Below are 19,118 nucleotides of genomic sequence, written 5' to 3' on the forward strand. Positions count from 1 at the left end.
CTGCTACCTTACACTATCACTGCTACCTTACACTATCATTGCTACCTTTCACTATCACTGCTACCTTACACTATCACTGCTACCTTACACTATCACTGCTACCTTTCACTATCACTACTACCTTTCACTATCACTTCTACCTTTCACTATGACTGCTACCTTTCACTATCATTTCTACCTTACACTATCACTTCTACCTTACACTATCACTGCTACCTTTCACTATCACTGCAGACTAGTGAAATGAAGTAGATGAGTGTAGTCTAACGTGTATATGTATAAATGTCAAAGATACACACACACACACACACACACACACACACACACACACACACACACACACACACACACACACACACACACACACACACACACACACACACACACACACACACACACACACACACACACACACACACACACACACAACATGTACAGGCGTGGCAGGCCTGTCAAAACCACAGACAAATCCTACTCATCCCCCTGTATTTCCTGCAGAGTGCCACCACACTGAAATGCTTCTCCGTAATTGAAATTTAGGGAGGCACACGTAAGAGGATTTTCCCAGGGCCATATCCTCTTTATGATTCTGTTGCTGAGGGAAAACAAACTTCTACCACTCTGTTCTCATTTAATTCCTCCACTTTACTCTCTCTCTCGCTCTCTCTCTCTCGCTCTCTCTCTCTCGCTCTCTCTCTCTCTCTCTCTCGCTCTCGCTCTCTCGCTCTCTCACTCTCTCGCTCTCTCGCTCTCTTGTCTGTGTCATTCAGGCTTACTGTACACTGCAACAAAGGGCTGCCTACCTGTTCCACACTACGCTTTGATATGTCACGCAGAGACAGGACGCGCACACACACACACACATACACTCGCAAATGCACATCAATGTTGATAGAAGCAACATAACTTCATTGGATGGTTTCAGCTTAGAAGTGTAGAGTGATGTGTTCCATGGAAGTCTATAGTCATGTGTTCTATGGAATTGTAGAGTCATGTGTTCCATGGAAGTCTATAGTCATGTGTTCTATGGATGTGTAGAGTCATGTGTTATATGGAAGTGTAGAGTCATGTGTTCCATGGAAGTGTAGAGTCATGTGTTCCATGGAAGTGTAGAATCATGTGTTCCATGGAAGTGTAGAGTCATGTGTTCCATGGAAGTCTATCGTCATGTGTTCCATGGAAGTCTATCGTCATGTGTTCCATGGAAGTCTATAGTCATGTCTTCCATGGAAGTCTATAGTCATGTTTTCTATGGAAGTGTAGAGTCATGCATTCCATGGAAGACTATAGTCATGCGTTCCATGGAAGTCTATAGTCATGCGTTCCATGGAAATCTATAGTCATGCGTTCCATGGAAGTCTACAGTCATGTGTTCCATGGAAGTGTAGAGTGATGTGTTCTATGGAAGTCTATAGTCATGTGTTCCTTGGAAGTCTATAGTCATGTGTTCTATGTAAGTGTAGAGTCATGTGTTTTATGGAAGTGTAGAGGCATGTGTTATATGGAAGTGTAGAGTCATGTTTTATATGGAAGTGAAGAGTCATGTGTTCTATGGAAGTGAAGAGTCATGTGTTCTATGGAAGTCTATAGTCATGTGTTCCATGGAAATCTATAGTCATGTGTTCCATGGAAGTGTAGAGTGATGTGTTCTATGGAAGTCTATAGTCATGTGTTCTATGGAAGAGTAGAGTCATGTGTTATATGCTAGTGTTGTGTCATGTGTTCCATCGAAGTCTATAGTCATGTGTTCTATGGAAGTGAATCGTCATGTGTTTTATGGAAGTGAAGAGTCATGTGTTCTATGGAAGTGTAAAGTAATGTGTTATATGGAAGTGTAGAGTCATGTGTTCCATGGAAGTCTATAGTCATGTGTTCTATGGAAGTCTATGGTCATGTGCTCCATGGAAGTCTATAGTCATGTGTTCTATGGATGTCTAGAGTCATGTGTTCTATGGAAGTGTAGAGTCATATGTTCTATTGAAGAGTAGAGTCATGTGTTCCATGGTAGTGTAGAGTCATGTGTTCCATGGAAGTCTATAGTCATGTGTTCCTTGGAAGTCTGTAGTCATGCGTTCCATGGAAGTCTATAGTCATGCGTTCCATGGAAGTCTATAGTCATGTGTTCCATGGAAGTGTAGAGTGATGTGTTCTATGGAAGTCTCTAGTCATGTTTTCTATGGAAGTCTATAGTCATGTGTTCTATGGAAGTGTTGAGTCATGTGTTATATGGAAGTCTTGAGTCATGTGTTCCATGGAAGTGAAGAGTCATGTGTTCTATGGAAGTGAATAGTCATGTTATTAAATGGAAGTCTATTGTCATGTGTTCCATGGAAGTCTATAGTCATGTGTTCTATGGAAGTGTCGAGTGATGTGTTATATGGAAGTGTAGAGTCATGTGTTATATGGAAGTGTAGAGTCATGTGTTATATGGAAGTGTAGAGTCATGTGTTATATGGAAGTGAAGCGTCATGTGTTATATGGAAGTGTAGAGTCATGTGTTATATGGAAGTGTAGAGTCGTGTTCTATGGAAGTCTATAGTCATGTGTTCCATGGAGGTCTATAGTCATGTGTTCCATGGAAGTCTATAGTAATGTGTTCCATGGAAGTCTTTAGTCATGTGTTCCATGGAAGTGTAGAGTGATGCGTTCTATGGAAGTCTCTAGTCATGTTTTCTATGGAAGTCTATAGTCATGTGTACTATGGAAGTGTTGAGTCATGTGTTATATGGAAGTGTTGAGTCATGTGTTCCATGGAAGTGTAAAGTCATGTGTTATATGTAAGTGTAGAGTCATGTGTTCTATGGAAGTGAAGAGTCATGTGTTCTATGGAAGTGAAGAGTCATGTGTTCTATGGAAGTGAAGAGTTGTGTTATTAAATGGAAGTCTATTGTCATGTGTTCTATGGAAGTCTCGAATGATGTGTTATATGGAAGTGTAGAGTCATGTGTTATATGGATGTGTAAAGTCATGTGTTATATGGAAGTCTATAGTCATGTGTTCCATGGAAGTCTTTAGTCATGTGTTCCATGGAAGTCTATAGTCATGTGTTCCATGGAAGTCTATAGTCATGTGTTCTATGGATGTGTAGAGTCATGTGTTATATGGAAGTGTAGAGTCATGTGTTATATGGAAGTGTAGTGTCATGTGTTATATGGAAGTGTAGTGTCATGTGTTATATGGAAGTCTATTGTCATGTGTTCTATGGATGTGTAGAGTCATGTGTTATATGGAAGTGTAGAGTCATGTGTTCCATGGAAGTGTAGAGTCATGTGTTCCATGGAAGTCTATCGTCATGTGTTCCATGGAAGTCTATAGTCATGTGTTCCATGGAAATGTAGAGTGATGTGTTCCATGGAAGTCTATAGTCATGTGTTCTATGGAAGTGTAGAGTCATGTGTTATATGGAAGTGTAGAGTCATGTGTTCTATGGACGTGAAGAGTCATGTGTTCTATGGAAGTGAAGAGTCATGTGTTCTATGGAAGTGAAGAGTTGTGTTATTAAATGGAAGTCTATTGTCATGTGTTCTATGGAAGTCTCGAATGATGTGTTATATGGAAGTGTAGAGTCATGTGTTATATGGATGTGTAAAGTCATGTGTTATATGGAAGTCTATAGTCATGTGTTCCATGGAAGTCTTTAGTCATGTGTTCCATGGAAGTCTATAGTCATGTGTTCCATGGAAGTCTATAGTCATGTGTTCTATGGATGTGTAGAGTCATGTGTTATATGGAAGTGTAGAGTCATGTGTTATATGGAAGTGTAGTGTCATGTGTTATATGGAAGTGTAGTGTCATGTGTTATATGGAAGTCTATTGTCATGTGTTCTATGGATGTGTAGAGTCATGTGTTATATGGAAGTGTAGAGTCATGTGTTCCATGGAAGTGTAGAGTGATGTGTTCTATGGAAGTCTATAGTCATGTGTTCTATGGAAGAGTAGAGTCATGTGTTATATGCTAGTGTTGTGTCATGTGTTCCATCGAAGTCTATAGTCATGTGTTCTATGGAAGTGAATCGTCATGTGTTTTATGGAAGTGAAGAGTCATGTGTTCTATGGAAGTGTAAAGTAATGTGTTATATGGAAGTGTAGAGTCATGTGTTCCATGGAAGTCTATAGTCATGTGTTCTATGGAAGTCTATGGTCATGTGCTCCATGGAAGTCTATAGTCATGTGTTCTATGGATGTCTAGAGTCATGTGTTCTATGGAAGTGTAGAGTCATATGTTCTATTAAAGAGTAGAGTCATGTGTTCCATGGTAGTGTAGAGTCATGTGTTCCATGGAAGTCTATAGTCATGTGTTCCTTGGAAGTCTGTAGTCATGCGTTCCATGGAAGTCTATAGTCATGCGTTCCATGGAAGTCTATAGTCATGTGTTCCATGGAAGTGTAGAGTGATGTGTTCTATGGAAGTCTCTAGTCATGTTTTCTATGGAAGTCTATAGTCATGTGTTCTATGGAAGTGTTGAGTCATGTGTTATATGGAAGTCTTGAGTCATGTGTTCCATGGAAGTGAAGAGTCATGTGTTCTATGGAAGTGAATAGTCATGTTATTAAATGGAAGTCTATTGTCATGTGTTCCATGGAAGTCTATAGTCATGTGTTCTATGGAAGTGTCGAGTGATGTGTTATATGGAAGTGTAGAGTCAGGTGTTATATGGAAGTGTAGAGTCATGTGTTATATGGAAGTGTAGAGTCATGTGTTATATGGAAGTGAAGCGTCATGTGTTATATGGAAGTGTAGAGTCATGTGTTATATGGAAGTGTAGAGTCGTGTTCTATGGAAGTCTATAGTCATGTGTTCCATGGAGGTCTATAGTCATGTGTTCCATGGAAGTCTATAGTAATGTGTTCCATGGAAGTCTTTAGTCATGTGTTCCATGGAAGTGTAGAGTGATGCGTTCTATGGAAGTCTCTAGTCATGTTTTCTATGGAAGTCTATAGTCATGTGTACTATGGAAGTGTTGAGTCATGTGTTATATGGAAGTGTTGAGTCATGTGTTCCATGGAAGTGTAAAGTCATGTGTTATATGTAAGTGTAGAGTCATGTGTTCTATGGAAGTGAAGAGTCATGTGTTCTATGGAAGTGAAGAGTCATGTGTTCTATGGAAGTGAAGAGTTGTGTTATTAAATGGAAGTCTATTGTCATGTGTTCTATGGAAGTCTCGAATGATGTGTTATATGGAAGTGTAGAGTCATGTGTTATATGGATGTGTAAAGTCATGTGTTATATGGAAGTCTATAGTCATGTGTTCCATGGAAGTCTTTAGTCATGTGTTCCATGGAAGTCTATAGTCATGTGTTCCATGGAAGTCTATAGTCATGTGTTCTATGGATGTGTAGAGTCATGTGTTATATGGAAGTGTAGAGTCATGTGTTATATGGAAGTGTAGTGTCATGTGTTATATGGAAGTGTAGTGTCATGTGTTATATGGAAGTCTATTGTCATGTGTTCTATGGATGTGTAGAGTCATGTGTTATATGGAAGTGTAGAGTCATGTGTTCCATGGAAGTGTAGAGTCATGTGTTCCATGGAAGTCTATCGTCATGTGTTCCATGGAAGTCTATAGTCATGTGTTCCATGGAAATGTAGAGTGATGTGTTCCATGGAAGTCTATAGTCATGTGTTCTATGGAAGTGTAGAGTCATGTGTTATATGGAAGTGTAGAGTCATGTGTTATATGGAAGTGTAGAGTCATGTGTTCTATGGACGTGAAGAGTCATGTGTTCTATGGAAGTGAAGAGTCATGTGTTCTATGGAAGTGAAGAGTTGTGTTATTAAATGGAAGTCTATTGTCATGTGTTCTATGGAAGTCTCGAATGATGTGTTATATGGAAGTGTAGAGTCATGTGTTATATGGATGTGTAAAGTCATGTGTTATATGGAAGTCTATAGTCATGTGTTCCATGGAAGTCTTTAGTCATGTGTTCCATGGAAGTCTATAGTCATGTGTTCCATGGAAGTCTATAGTCATGTGTTCTATGGATGTGTAGAGTCATGTGTTATATGGAAGTGTAGAGTCATGTGTTATATGGAAGTGTAGTGTCATGTGTTATATGGAAGTGTAGTGTCATGTGTTATATGGAAGTCTATTGTCATGTGTTCTATGGATGTGTAGAGTCATGTGTTATATGGAAGTGTAGAGTCATGTGTTCCATGGAAGTGTAGAGTCATGTGTTCCATGGAAGTCTATCGTCATGTGTTCCATGGAAGTCTATAGTCATGTGTTCCATGGAAATGTAGAGTGATGTGTTCCATGGAAGTCTATAGTCATGTGTTCTATGGAAGTGTAGAGTCATGTGTTATATGGAAGTGTAGAGTCATGTGTTATATGGAAGTGTAGAGTCATGTGTTCTATGGACGTGAAGAGTCATGTGTTCTATGGACGTGAAGAGTCATGTGTTCTATGGAAGTGAAGAGTCATGTGTTCTATGGAAGTGAAGAGTTGTGTTATTAAATGGAAGTCTATTGTCATGTGTTCTATGGAAGTCTCGAATGATGTGTTATATGGAAGTGTAGAGTCATGTGTTATATGGATGTGTAAAGTCATGTGTTATATGGAAGTCTATAGTCATGTGTTCCATGGAAGTCTTTAGTCATGTGTTCCATGGAAGTCTATAGTCATGTGTTCCATGGAAGTCTATAGTCATGTGTTCTATGGATGTGTAGAGTCATGTGTTATATGGAAGTGTAGAGTCATGTGTTATATGGAAGTGTAGTGTCATGTATTATATGGAAGTGTAGTGTCATGTGTTATATGGAAGTCTATTGTCATGTGTTCTATGGATGTGTAGAGTCATGTGTTATATGGAAGTGTAGAGTCATGTGTTCCATGGAAGTGTAGAGTCATGTGTTCCATGGAAGTCTATCGTCATGTGTTCCATGGAAGTCTATAGTCATGTGTTCCATGGAAATGTAGAGTGATGTGTTCCATGGAAGTCTATAGTCATGTGTTCTATGGAAGTGTAGAGTCATGTGTTATATGGAAGTGTAGAGTCATGTGTTATATGGAAGTGTAGAGTCATGTGTTCTATGGACGTGAAGAGTCATGTGTTCTATGGAAGTGAAGAGTCATGTGTTCTATGGAAGTGAAGAGTTGTGTTATTAAATGGAAGTCTATTGTCATGTGTTCTATGGAAGTCTCGAATTATGTGTTATATGGAAGTGTAGAGTCATGTGTTATATGGATGTGTAAAGTCATGTGTTCCATGGAAGTCTATAGTCATGTGTTCCATGGAAGTCTATAGTCATGTGTTCTATGGATGTGTAGAGTCATGTGTTATATGGAAGTGTAGAGTCATGTGTTATATGGAAGTGTAGTGTCATGTGTTAAATGGAAGTGTAGTGTCATGTGTTATATGGAAGTCTATAGTCATGTGTTCTATGGATGTGTAGAGTCATGTGTTATATGGAAGTGTAGAGTCATGTGTTCCATGGAAGTGTAGAGTCATGTGTTCCATGGAAGTCTATCGTCATGTGTTCCATGGAAGTCTATAGTCATGTGTTCCATGGAAATGTAGAGTGATGTGTTCCATGGAAGTCTATAGTCATGTGTTCTATGGATGTGTAGAGTCATGTGTTATATGGAAGTGTAGAGTCATGTGTTATATGGAAGTGTTGTGTCATGTGTTATATGGAAGTGTAGTGTCATGTGTTATATGGAAGTCTATTGTCATGTGTTCTATGGATGTGTAGAGTCATGTGTTATATGGAAGTGTAGAGATATGTGTTCCATGGAAGTGTAGAGTCATGTGTTCCATGGAAGTCTATCGTCATGTGTTCCATGGAAGTCTATAGTCATGTGTTCCATGGAAATGTAGAGTGATGTGTTCCATGGAAGTCTATAGTCATGTGTTCTATGGAAGTGTAGAGTCATGTGTTCTATGGAAGTGTAGAGTCATGTGTTATATGGAAGTGTAGAGTCATGTGTTCTATGGACGTGAAGAGTCATGTGTTCTATGGAAGTGAAGAGTCATGTGTTCTATGGAAGTGAAGAGTTGTGTTATTAAATGGAAGTCTATTGTCATGTGTTCTATGGAAGTCTCGAATTATGTGTTATATGGAAGTGTAGAGTCATGTGTTATATGGATGTGTAAAGTCATGTGTTCCATGGAAGTCTATAGTCATGTGTTCCATGGAAGTCTATAGTCATGTGTTCTATGGATGTGTAGAGTCATGTGTTATATGGAAGTGTAGAGTCATGTGTTATATGGAAGTGTAGTGTCATGTGTTATATGGAAGTGTAGTGTCATGTGTTATATGGAAGTCTATAGTCATGTGTTCTATGGATGTGTAGAGTCATGTGTTATATGGAAGTGTAGAGTCATGTGTTCCATGGAAGTGTAGAGTCACGTGTTCCATGGAAGTCTATCGTCATGTGTTCCATGGAAGTCTATAGTCATGTGTTCCATGGAAATGTAGAGTGATGTGTTCCATGGAAGTCTATAGTCATGTGTTCTATGGAAGTGTAGAGTCATGTGTTATATGGAAGTGTAGAGTCATGTGTTCTATGGACGTGAAGAGTCATGTGTTCTATGGAAGTGAAGAGTCATGTGTTCTATGGAAGTGAAGAGTTGTGTTATTAAATGGAAGTCTATTGTCATGTGTTCTATGGAAGTCTCGAATGATGTGTTATATGGAAGTGTAGAGTCATGTGTTATATGGATGTGTAAAGTCATGTGTTATATGGAAGTCTATAGTCATGTGTTCCATGGAAGTCTTTAGTCATGTGTTCCATGGAAGTCTATAGTCATGTGTTCCATGGAAGTCTATAGTCATGTGTTCTATGGATGTGTAGAGTCATGTGTTATATGGAAGTGTAGAGTCATGTGTTATATGGAAGTGTAGAGTCATGTGTTCCATGGATTTGTAGACTCATGTGTTCCATGGAAGTGTAGAGTCATGTGTTCCATGGAAGTGTAGATTCATGTGTTATATGGAAGTGTTGAGTCATGTGTTCCATGGAAGTGTAAAGTCATGTGTTATATGGAAGTCTATAGTCATGTGTTCTATGGATGTGTAGAGTCATGTGTTATATGGAAGTGTAGAGTCATGTGTTCCATGGAAGTCTATCGTCATGTGTTCCATGGAAGTCTATCGTCATGTGTTCCATGGAAGTCTATAGTCATGCGTTCCATGGAAGTCTATAGTCATGTGTTCCATGGAAGTGTAGAGTGATGTGTTCTATGGAAGTCTATAGTCGTGTGTTCCATGGAAGTCTATATTCGTGTGTTCCATGGAAGTCTATAGTCATGTGTTTTATGGAAGTGTAGAGTCATGTTTTATATGGAAGTGAAGAGTCGTGTTCTATGGAAGTGAAGAGTCATGTGTTCTATGGAAGTCTATAGTCATGTGTTCCATGGAAGTCTATAGTCATGTGTTCCATGGAAGTGTAGAGTGATGCGTTCTATGGAAGTCTCTAGTCATGTTTTCTATGGAAGTCTATAGTCATGTGTACTATGGAAGTGTTGAGTCATGTGTTATATGGAAGTGTTGAGTCATGTGTTCCATGGAAGTGTAAAGTCATGTGTTATATGGAAGTGTAGAGTCATGTGTTATATGGAGGTGTAGTGTCATGTGTTATATGGAAGTGTAGTGTCATGTGTTATATGGAAGTCTATAGTCATGTGTTCTATGGATGTGTAGAGTCATGTGTTATATGGAAGTGTAGAGTCATGTGTTCCATGGAAGTGTAGAGTCATGTGTTCCATGGAAGTCTATAGTCATGTGTTCCATGGAAATGTAGAGTGATGTGTTCCATGGAAGTCTATAGTCATGTGTTCTATGGAAGTGTAGAGTCATGTGTTATATGGAAGTGTAGAGTCATGTGTTCTATGGAAGTGAAGAGTCATGTGTTCTATGGAAGTGAAGAGTCATGTGTTCTATGGAAGTGAAGAGTTGTGTTATTAAATGGAAGTCTATTGTCATGTGTTCTATGGAAGTCTCGAATGATGTGTTATATGGAAGTGTAGAGTCATGTGTTATATGGATGTGTAAAGTCATGTGTTATATGGAAGTCTATAGTCATGTGTTCCATGGAAGTCTATCGTCATGTGTTCCATGGAAGTCTATAGTCATGTGTTCCATGGAAGTCTATAGTCATGTGTTCTATGGATGTGTAGAGTCATGTGTTATATGGAAGTGTAGAGTCATGTGTTATATGGAAGTGTAGAGTCGTGTTCCATGGGTTTGTAGACTCATGTGTTCCATGGAAGTGTAGAGTCATATGTTCCATGGAAGTGTAGAGTCATGTGTTATATGGAAGTGTTGAGTCATGTGTTATATGGAAGTGTTGAGTCATGTGTTATATGGAAGTGTTGAGTCATGTGTTCCATGGAAGTATAAAGTCATGTGTTATATGGAAGTCTATAGTCATGTGTTCTATGGATGTGTAGAGTCATGTGTTATATGGAAGTGTAGAGTCATGTGTTCCATGGAAGTCTATCGTCATGTGTTCCATGGAAGTCTATTGTCATGTGTTCCATGGAAGTCTATAGTCATGCATTCCATGGAAGTCTATAGTCATGCGTTCCATGGAAGTCTATAGTCATGTGTTCCATGGAAGTGTAGAGTGATGTGTTCGATGGAAGTCTATAGTCATGTGTTCTATGGAAGAGTAGAGTCATGTGTTATATGCTAGTGTTGTGTCATGTGTTCCATGGAAGTCTATAGTCATGTGTTCTATGGAAGTGAAGAGTCATGTGTTTTATGGAAGTGAAGAGTCATGTGTTCTATGGAAGTGTAAAGTAATACGTTATATGGAAGTCTATAGTCGTGTGTTCCATGGAAGTCTATAGTCATGTGTTCTATGGAACTGTAGAGTCATGTGTTATATGGAAGTGTAGAGAAATGTGTTATATGGAAGTGTAGAGTAATGTGTTATATGGAAGTCTATAGTCATGTGTTCTATGGAAGTGTAGAATCATGTGTTATATGCTAGTGTTGTGTCATGTGTTATATGGAAGTCTATAGTCATGTGTTCTATGGATGTGTAGAGTCATGTGTTATATGGAAGTCTATAGTCATGTGTTCCATGGAAATGTAGAGTGATGTGTTCCATGGAAGTCTATAGTCATGTGTTCCATGGAAGTCTATAGTCATGTGTTCCATGGAAATGTAGAGTGATGTGTTCCATGGAAGTCTATAGTCATGTGTTCTATGGAAGTGTAGAGTCATGTGTTATATGGAAGTGTAGAGTCATGTGTTATATGGAAGTGTAGAGTCATGTGTTCTATGGAAGTGAATAGTCATGTGTTCTATGGAAGTGAAGAGTCATGTGTTCTATGGAAGTGAAGAGTTGTGTTATTAAATGAAAGTCTATTGTCATGTGTTATATGGAAGTCTATAGTCATGTGTTCCATGGAAGTCTTTAGTCATGTGTTCCATGGAAGTCTATAGTCATGTGTTCCATGGAAGTCTATAGTCATGTGTTCTATGGATGTGTAGAGTCATGTGTTATATGGAAGTGTAGAGTCATGTGTTATATGGAAGTGTAGAGTCATGTGTTCCATGGATTTGTAGACTCATGTGTTCCATGGAAGTGTAGAGTCATATGTTCCATTGAAAGGTAGAGTCATGTGTTATATGGAAGTGTAGAGTCATGTGTTCCATGGAAGTGTAGAGTCATGTGTTCCATGGAAGTCTATCGTCATGTGTTCCATGGAAGTCTATCGTCATGTGTTCCATGGAAGTCTATCGTCATGTGTTCCATGGAAGTCTATCGTCATGTGTTCCATAGCAGGCTATAGTCATGTGTTCCATGGAGTCTATAGTCATGTTGTCTATGGAAGTGTAGAGTCATGCATTCCATGGAAGTCTATAGTCATGCGTTCCATGGAAGTCTATAGTCATGCGTTCCATGGAAGTCTATAGTCATGTGTTCCATGGAAGTGTAGAGTGATGTGTTCTATGGAAGTCTATAGTCGTGTGTCCCATGGAAGTCTATAGTCATGTGTTCCATGGAAGTCTTTAGTCATGTGTTCCATGGAAGTCTTTAGTCATGTGTTCCATGGAAGTGTAGAGTGATGTGATCTATGGAAGTCTATAGTCATGTGTTCTATGGAATTGTAAAGTCATGTGTTATATGGAAGTGTTGTGTCATGTGTTCCATGAAAGTCTATAGTCATGTGGTCTATGTAAGTGTAGAGTCATGTGTTTTATGGAAGTGTAGAGGCATGTGTTATATGGAAGTGTAGAGTCATGTTTTATATGGAAGTGTAGAGTCATGTGTTATATGGAAGTGTAGAGTCATGTGTTATATGGAAGTGAAGAGTCATGTGTTCAATGGAAGTGTAGAGTCATGTGTTCCTTGGAAGTCTATAGTCATGTGTTCCATGGAAGTCTATAGTCATGTGTTCTATGGATGTGTAGGGTCATGTGTTATATGGAAGTGTAGAGTCATGTTTTCCATGGAATTGTAGAGTCATGTGTTCCATGGAAGTGTAGAGTCATGTATTCCATGGAAGTGTAGAGTCATGTGTTCCATGGAAGTCTATCGTCATGTGTTCCATGGAAGTCTATAGTCATGTGTTCCATAGCAGGCTATAGTCATGTGTTCCATGGAAGTCTATAGTCTTGTTTTCTATGGAAGTGTAGAGTCATGCATTCCATGGAAGTCTATAGTCATGCGTTCCATGGAAGTCTATGGTCATGTGTTCCATGGAAGTCTATAGTCATGTGTTCCATGGAAGTGTAGAGTTATGTGTTCTATGGAAGTCTATAGTCATGTGTTCTATGGAAGAGTAGAGTCATGTGTTATATGCTAGTGTTGTGTCATGTGTTCCATGGAAGTCTATAGTCATGTGTTCCATGGAAGTCTATGGTCATGTGTTCTATGGAAGTCTATAGTCATGTGGTCTATGGATGTGTATAGTCATGTGTTCTATGGAAGTGTAGAGTCATGTGTTCTATGGAAGTCTATAGTCATGTGTTCCATTGACGTCTGTAGTCATGACTTCCATGGAAGTCTATAGTCAAGCGTTCCATGGAAGTCTATAGTCATGTGTTCCATGGAAGTGTAGAGTGATGTGTTCTATGGAAGTCTCTAGTCATGCTTTCTATGGAAGTCTATAGTCATGTGTTCTATGGAAGTGTTGAGTCATGTGTTATATGGAAGTGTTGAGTCATGTGTTCCATGGAAGTGTAAAGTCATGTGTTATATGGAAGTGTAGAGTCATGTGTTATATGGAAGTGTAGAGTCATGTGTTATATGGAAGTGTAGAGTCTTGTGTTATATGGAAGTGTAGAGTCATGTGTTATATGGAAGTGTAGAGTCATGTGTTATATGGAAGTGTAGAGTCATGTGTTCAATGGAAGTGTAGAGTCATGTGTTCTATGGAAGTGTAGAGTCATGTGTGCCATGGAAGTCTATAGTCATGTGTTCCATGGATGTCTATAGTCATGTGTTCCATGGCAGTCTTTAGTCATGTGTTCCATGGAGGTCTATAGTCATGTGTTCCATGGAAGTCTATAGTCATGTGTTCCTTGGAAGTCTATAGTCATGTGTTCCATGGAAGTCTATAGTCATGTGTTCTATGGATGTGTAGGGTCATGTGTTATATGGAAGTGTAGAGTCATGTTTTCCATGGAATTGTAGAGTCATGTGTTCCATGGAAGTGTAGAGTCATGTATTCCATGGAAGTGTAGAGTCATGTGTTCCATGGAAGTCTATCGTCATGTGTTCCATGGAAGTCTATAGTCATGTGTTCCATAGCAGGCTATAGTCATGTGTTCCATGGAAGTCTATAGTCTTGTTTTCTATGGAAGTGTAGAGTCATGCATTCCATGGAAGTCTATAGTCATGCGTTCCATGGAAGTCTATGGTCATGTGTTCCATGGAAGTGTAGAGTGATGTGTTCTATGGATGTCTATAGTTGTATGTTCCATGGAAGTCTATAGTCATGTGTTCCATGGAAGTCTTTAGTCATGTGTTCCATGGAAGTCTTTAGTCATGTGTTCCATGGAAGTCTATGGTCATGTGTTCCATGGAAGTCTATGGTCATGTGTTCCATGGAAGTCTATAGTCATGTGTTCTATGGAAGTGTAGAGTCATGTGTTCTATGGAAGTGTAGAGTCATGTGTTCTATGGAAGTGAAGAGTCATGTGTTCCATGGTAGTGTAGAGTCATGTGTTCCATGGAAGTCTATAGTCATGTGTTCAATGGAAGTCTGTAGTCATGCGTTCCATGGAAGTCTATAATCATGCGATCCATGGAAGTCTATAGTCATGTGTTCCATGGAAGTGTAGAGTGATGTGTTCTATGGAAGTGTTGAGTCATGTGTTCCATGGAAGTGTAAAGTCATGTGTTATATGGAAGTGTAGAGTCATGTGTTCTATGGAAGTGTAGAGTCATGTGTTCCATGGAAGTCTATAGTCATGTGTTCCATGGATGTCTATAGTCATGTGTTCTATGGATGTGTAGAGTCATGTGTTCTTTGGAAGTGTAGATTCATGTTTTCCATGGAATTGTAGAGTCATGTGTTCCATGGAAGTGTAGAGTCATGTGTTCCATGGAAGTGTAGAGTCATGTGTTCCATGGAAGTCTATCGTCATGTGTTCCATGGAAGTCTATCGTCATGTGTTCCATGGAAGTCTATCGTCATGTGTTCCATGGAAGTCTATCGTCATGTGTTCCATGGAAGTCTATCGTCATGTGTTCCATGGAAGTCTATCGTCATGTGTTCCATAGCAGGCTATAGTCATGTGTTCCATGGAGTCTATAGTCATGTTGTCTATGGATCTGTAGAGTCATGCATTCCATGGAAGTCTATAGTCATGCGTTCCATGGAAGTCTATAGTCATGCGTTCCATGGAAGTCTATAGCATGTGTTCCATGGAAGTGTAGAGTGTTGTGTTCTATGGAAGTCTATAGTCGTGTGTTCCATGGAAGTCTTTAGTCATGTGTTCCATGGAAGTGTAGAGTGATGTGTTCTATGAAAGTCTATAGTCATGTGTTCTATGGAATTGTTGAGTCATGTGTTATATGGAAGTGTTGTGTCATGTGTTCCATGGAAGTCTATAGTCATGTGGTCTATGTAAGTGTAGAGTCATGTGTTTTATGGAAGTGTAGAGGCATGTGTTATATGGAAGTGTAGAGTCATGTTTTATATGGAAGTGAAGAGTCATGTGTTCTATGGAAGTGAAAAGTAATGTGTTCTATGGAAGTCTATAGTCATGTGTTCCATGGAAGTCTATAGTCATGTGTTCCATGGAAGTGTAGAGTGATGTGTTCTATGGAAGTCTATAGTCATGTGTTCTATGGAATTGTAGAGTCATGTGTTATATGGAAGTGTTGTGTCATGTGTTCCATGGAAGTCTATAGTCATGTGGTCTATGTAAGTGTAGAGTCATGTGTTTTATGGAAGTGAAGAGTCATGTGTTCTATGGAAGTGAAGAGCCATGTGTTCTATGGAAGTCTATAGTCATGTGTTCCATGGAAGTCTATAGTCATGTGTTCTATGGATGTGTATAGTCATGTGTTCTATGGAAGTGTAGAGTGATGTGTTCTATGGAAGTCTCTAGTCATGCTTTCTATGGAAGTCTATAGTCATGTGTTCTATGGAAGTGTTGAGTCATGTGTTATATGGAAGTGTTGAGTCATGTGTTCCATGGAAGTGTAAAGTCATGTGTTATATGGAAGTGTAGAGTCATGTGTTCAATGGAAGTGTAGAGTCATGTGTTCTATGGAAGTGTAGAGTCATGTGTGCCATGGAAGTCTATAGTCATGTGTTCCATGGATGTCTATAGTCATGTGTTCCATGGCAGTCTTTAGTCATGTGTTCCACGGAGGTCTATAGTCATGTGTTCCATGGAAGTCTATAGTCATGTGTTCCTTGGAAGTCTATAGTCATGTGTTCCATGGAAGTCTATAGTCATGTGTTCTATGGATGTGTAGAGTCATGTGTTATATGGAAGTGTAGAGTCATGTGTTCCATGGAAGTGTAGAGTCATGTGTTCCATGGAAGTCTATAGTCATGTGTTCCATGGCAGTCTATAGTCATGTGTTCCATGGCAGTCTATAGTCATGTGTTCCATGGAAGTCTATAGTCATGTGTTCCATGGAAGTCTATAGTCATGTGTTCCATGGAAGTCTATAGTCATGTGTTCTATGGATGTGTAGAGTCATGTGTTATATCGAAGTGTAGAGTCATGTGTTATATGGAAGTGTATAGTCATGTGGTCTATGTAAGTGTAGAGTCATGTGTTTTATGGAAGTGAAGAGTCATGTGTTCTATGGAAGTGAAGAGCCATGTGTTCTATGGAAGTCTATAGTCATGTGTTCCATGGAAGTCTATAGTCATGTGTTCCATGGACGTGTAGAGTAATGTGTTCTATGGAAGTCTATAGTCATGTGTTCTATGGAAGAGTAGAGTCATGTGTTATATGCTAGTGTTGTGTCATGTGTTCCATGGAAGTCTATAGTCATGTGTTCCATGGAAGTCTATAGTCATGTGTTCTATGGATGTGTATAGTCATGTGTTCTATGGAAGTGTAGAGTGATGTGTTCTATGGAAGTCTCTAGTCATGCTTTCTATGGAAGTCTATAGTCATGTGTTCTATGGAAGTGTTGAGTCATGTGTTATATGGAAGTGTTGAGTCATGTGTTCCATGGAAGTGTAAAGTCATGTGTTATATGGAAGTGTAGAGTCATGTGTTATATGGAAGTGTAGAGTCATGTGTTATATGGAAGTGTAGAGTCTTGTGTTATATGGAAGTGTAGAGTCATGTGTTATATGGAAGTGTAGAGTCATGTGTTCAATGGAAGTGTAGAGTCATGTGTTCTATGGAAGTGTAGAGTCATGTGTGCCATGGAAGTCTATAGTCATGTGTTCCATGGATGTCTAAAGTCATGTGTTCCATGGCAGTCTTTAGTCATGTGTTCCACGGAGGTCTATAGTCATGTGTTCCATGGAAGTCTATAGTCATGTGTTCCTTGGAAGTCTATAGTCATGTGTTCCTTGGAAGTCTATAGTCATGTGTTCCATGGAAGTCTATAGTCATGTGTTCTATGGATGTGTAGAGTCATGTGTTATATGGAAGTGTAGAGTCATGTGTTCCATGGAAGTGTAGAGTCATGTGTTCCATGGAAGTCTATAGTCATGTGTTCCATGGCAGTCTATAGTCATGTGTTCCATGGCAGTCTATAGTCATGTGTTCCATGGCAGTCTATAGTCATGTGTTCCATGGAAGTCTATAGTCATGTGTTCCATGGAAGTCTATAGTCATGTGTTCCATGGAAGTCTATAGTCATGTGTTCTATGGATGTGTAGAGTCATGTGTTATATCGAAGTGTAGAGTCATGTGTTCCATGGAAGTGTAGAGTCATGTGTTCCATGGAAGTCTATAGTCATGTGTTCCATGGCAGTCTATAGTTATGTGTTCCATGGCAGTCTATAGTTATTTGTTCCATGGACATCTATAGTCATGGGTTCCATGGAAGTCTATAGTCATGTGTTCTATGGAAGGTTAGAGTGATGTGTTCTATGGAAGTCTATAGTCATGTGTTCCATGGAAGTGTAAAGTAATGTGTTACATGGATGTGTAGAGTCATGTGTTCCATGGAAGTCTATAGTCATGTGTTCCATGGAAGTCTATAGTCATGTGTTCCATGGAAGTCTATAGTCATGTGTTGCATGGAGGTGTAGAGTGATGTGTTCTATGGAAGTGTAGAGTCATGTGTTCCATGGAGGTCTATAGTCATATGTTCCATGGAAGTCTATTGTCATGTTCCATGGAGTCTATTGTCATGTGTTGTATGGATGTCTAGAGTCATGTGTTCTATGGAAGTGTAGAGTCATGTGTTCCATGGAAGTGTAGAATCATGTGTTCCATGGAAGTCTATAGTCATGTGTTCCATGGCAGTCTATAGTCATGTGTTCCATGGCAGTCTATAGTCATGTGTTCCATGGAAGTCTATAGTCATGTGTTCTATGGAAGTGTAGAGTCATGTGTTCCATGGAAGTGTAGAGTCATGTGTTCCATGGAGGTCTATAGCCATGTGTTCCATGGCAGTCTATAGTCATGTGTTCCATGGCAGTCTATAGTTATGTGTTCCATTGACATCTATAGTCATGTGTTCCATGGAAGTCTCTAGTCATGTGTTCTATGGAAGGTTAGAGTGATGTGTTCTATGGAAGTCTATAGTCATGTGTTCCATGGAAGTCTATAGTCATGTGTTCTATGGAAGTGTAAAGTAATGTGTTATATGGAAGTGTAGAGTCATGTGTTCCATGGAAGTCTATAGTCATGTGTTCCATGGAAGTCTATTGTCATGTGTTCCATGGAGGTCTATAGTCATGTGTTCCATGGAAGTCTATAGTCATGTGTTCCATGGAAGTCTTTAGTCATGTGTTCCATGGAAGTCTATAGTCATGTGTTCCATGGAAGTCTATAGTCATGTGTTCTATGGATGTGTAGAGTCATGTGTTATATGGAAGTGTAGAGTCATGTGTTATATGGAAGTGTAGTGTCATGTGTTATATGGAAGTGTAGTGTCATGTGTTATATGGAAGTCTATTGTCATGTGTTCTATGGATGTGTAGAGTCATGTGTTATATGGAAGTGTAGAGTCATGTGTTCCATGGAAGTGTAGAGTCATGTGTTCCATGGAAGTCTATCGTCATGTGTTCCATGGAAGTCTATAGTCATGTGTTCCATGGAAATGTAGAGTGATGTGTTCCATGGAAGTCTATAGTCATGTGTTCTATGGAAGTGTAGAGTCATGTGTTATATGGAAGTGTAGAGTCATGTGTTATATGGAAGTGTAGAGTCATGTGTTCTATGGACGTGAAGAGTCATGTGTTCTATGGAAGTGAAGAGTCATGTGTTCTATGGAAGTGAAGAGTTGTGTTATTAAATGGAAGTCTATTGTCATGTGTTCTATGGAAGTCTCGAATGATGTGTTATATGGAAGTGTAGAGTCATGTGTTATATGGATGTGTAAAGTCTTGTGTTATATGGAAGTCTATAGTCATTTGTTCCATGGAAGTCTTTAGTCATGTGTTCCATGGAAGTCTATAGTCATGTGTTCCATGGAAGTCTATAGTCATGTGTTCTATGGATGTGTAGAGTCATGTGTTATATGGAAGTGTAGAGTCATGTGTTATATGGAAGTGTAGTGTCAT

General features: G+C 39.2%; 1 protein-coding gene across 2 annotated transcripts in view; it reads left to right on the forward strand.

Annotated features, from left to right (window-relative positions):
- Positions 1 to 19,118, forward strand: part of LOC106576477 (plexin-A4) — a 643,097-nt gene that overhangs the window by 297,399 nt on the left and 326,580 nt on the right. The window lies entirely within an intron of this gene.

This window comes from Salmo salar, chromosome ssa17 (assembly GCF_905237065.1).
Source record: "Salmo salar chromosome ssa17, Ssal_v3.1, whole genome shotgun sequence".
NCBI classification, from domain to species: Eukaryota; Metazoa; Chordata; class Actinopteri; order Salmoniformes; family Salmonidae; genus Salmo; species Salmo salar.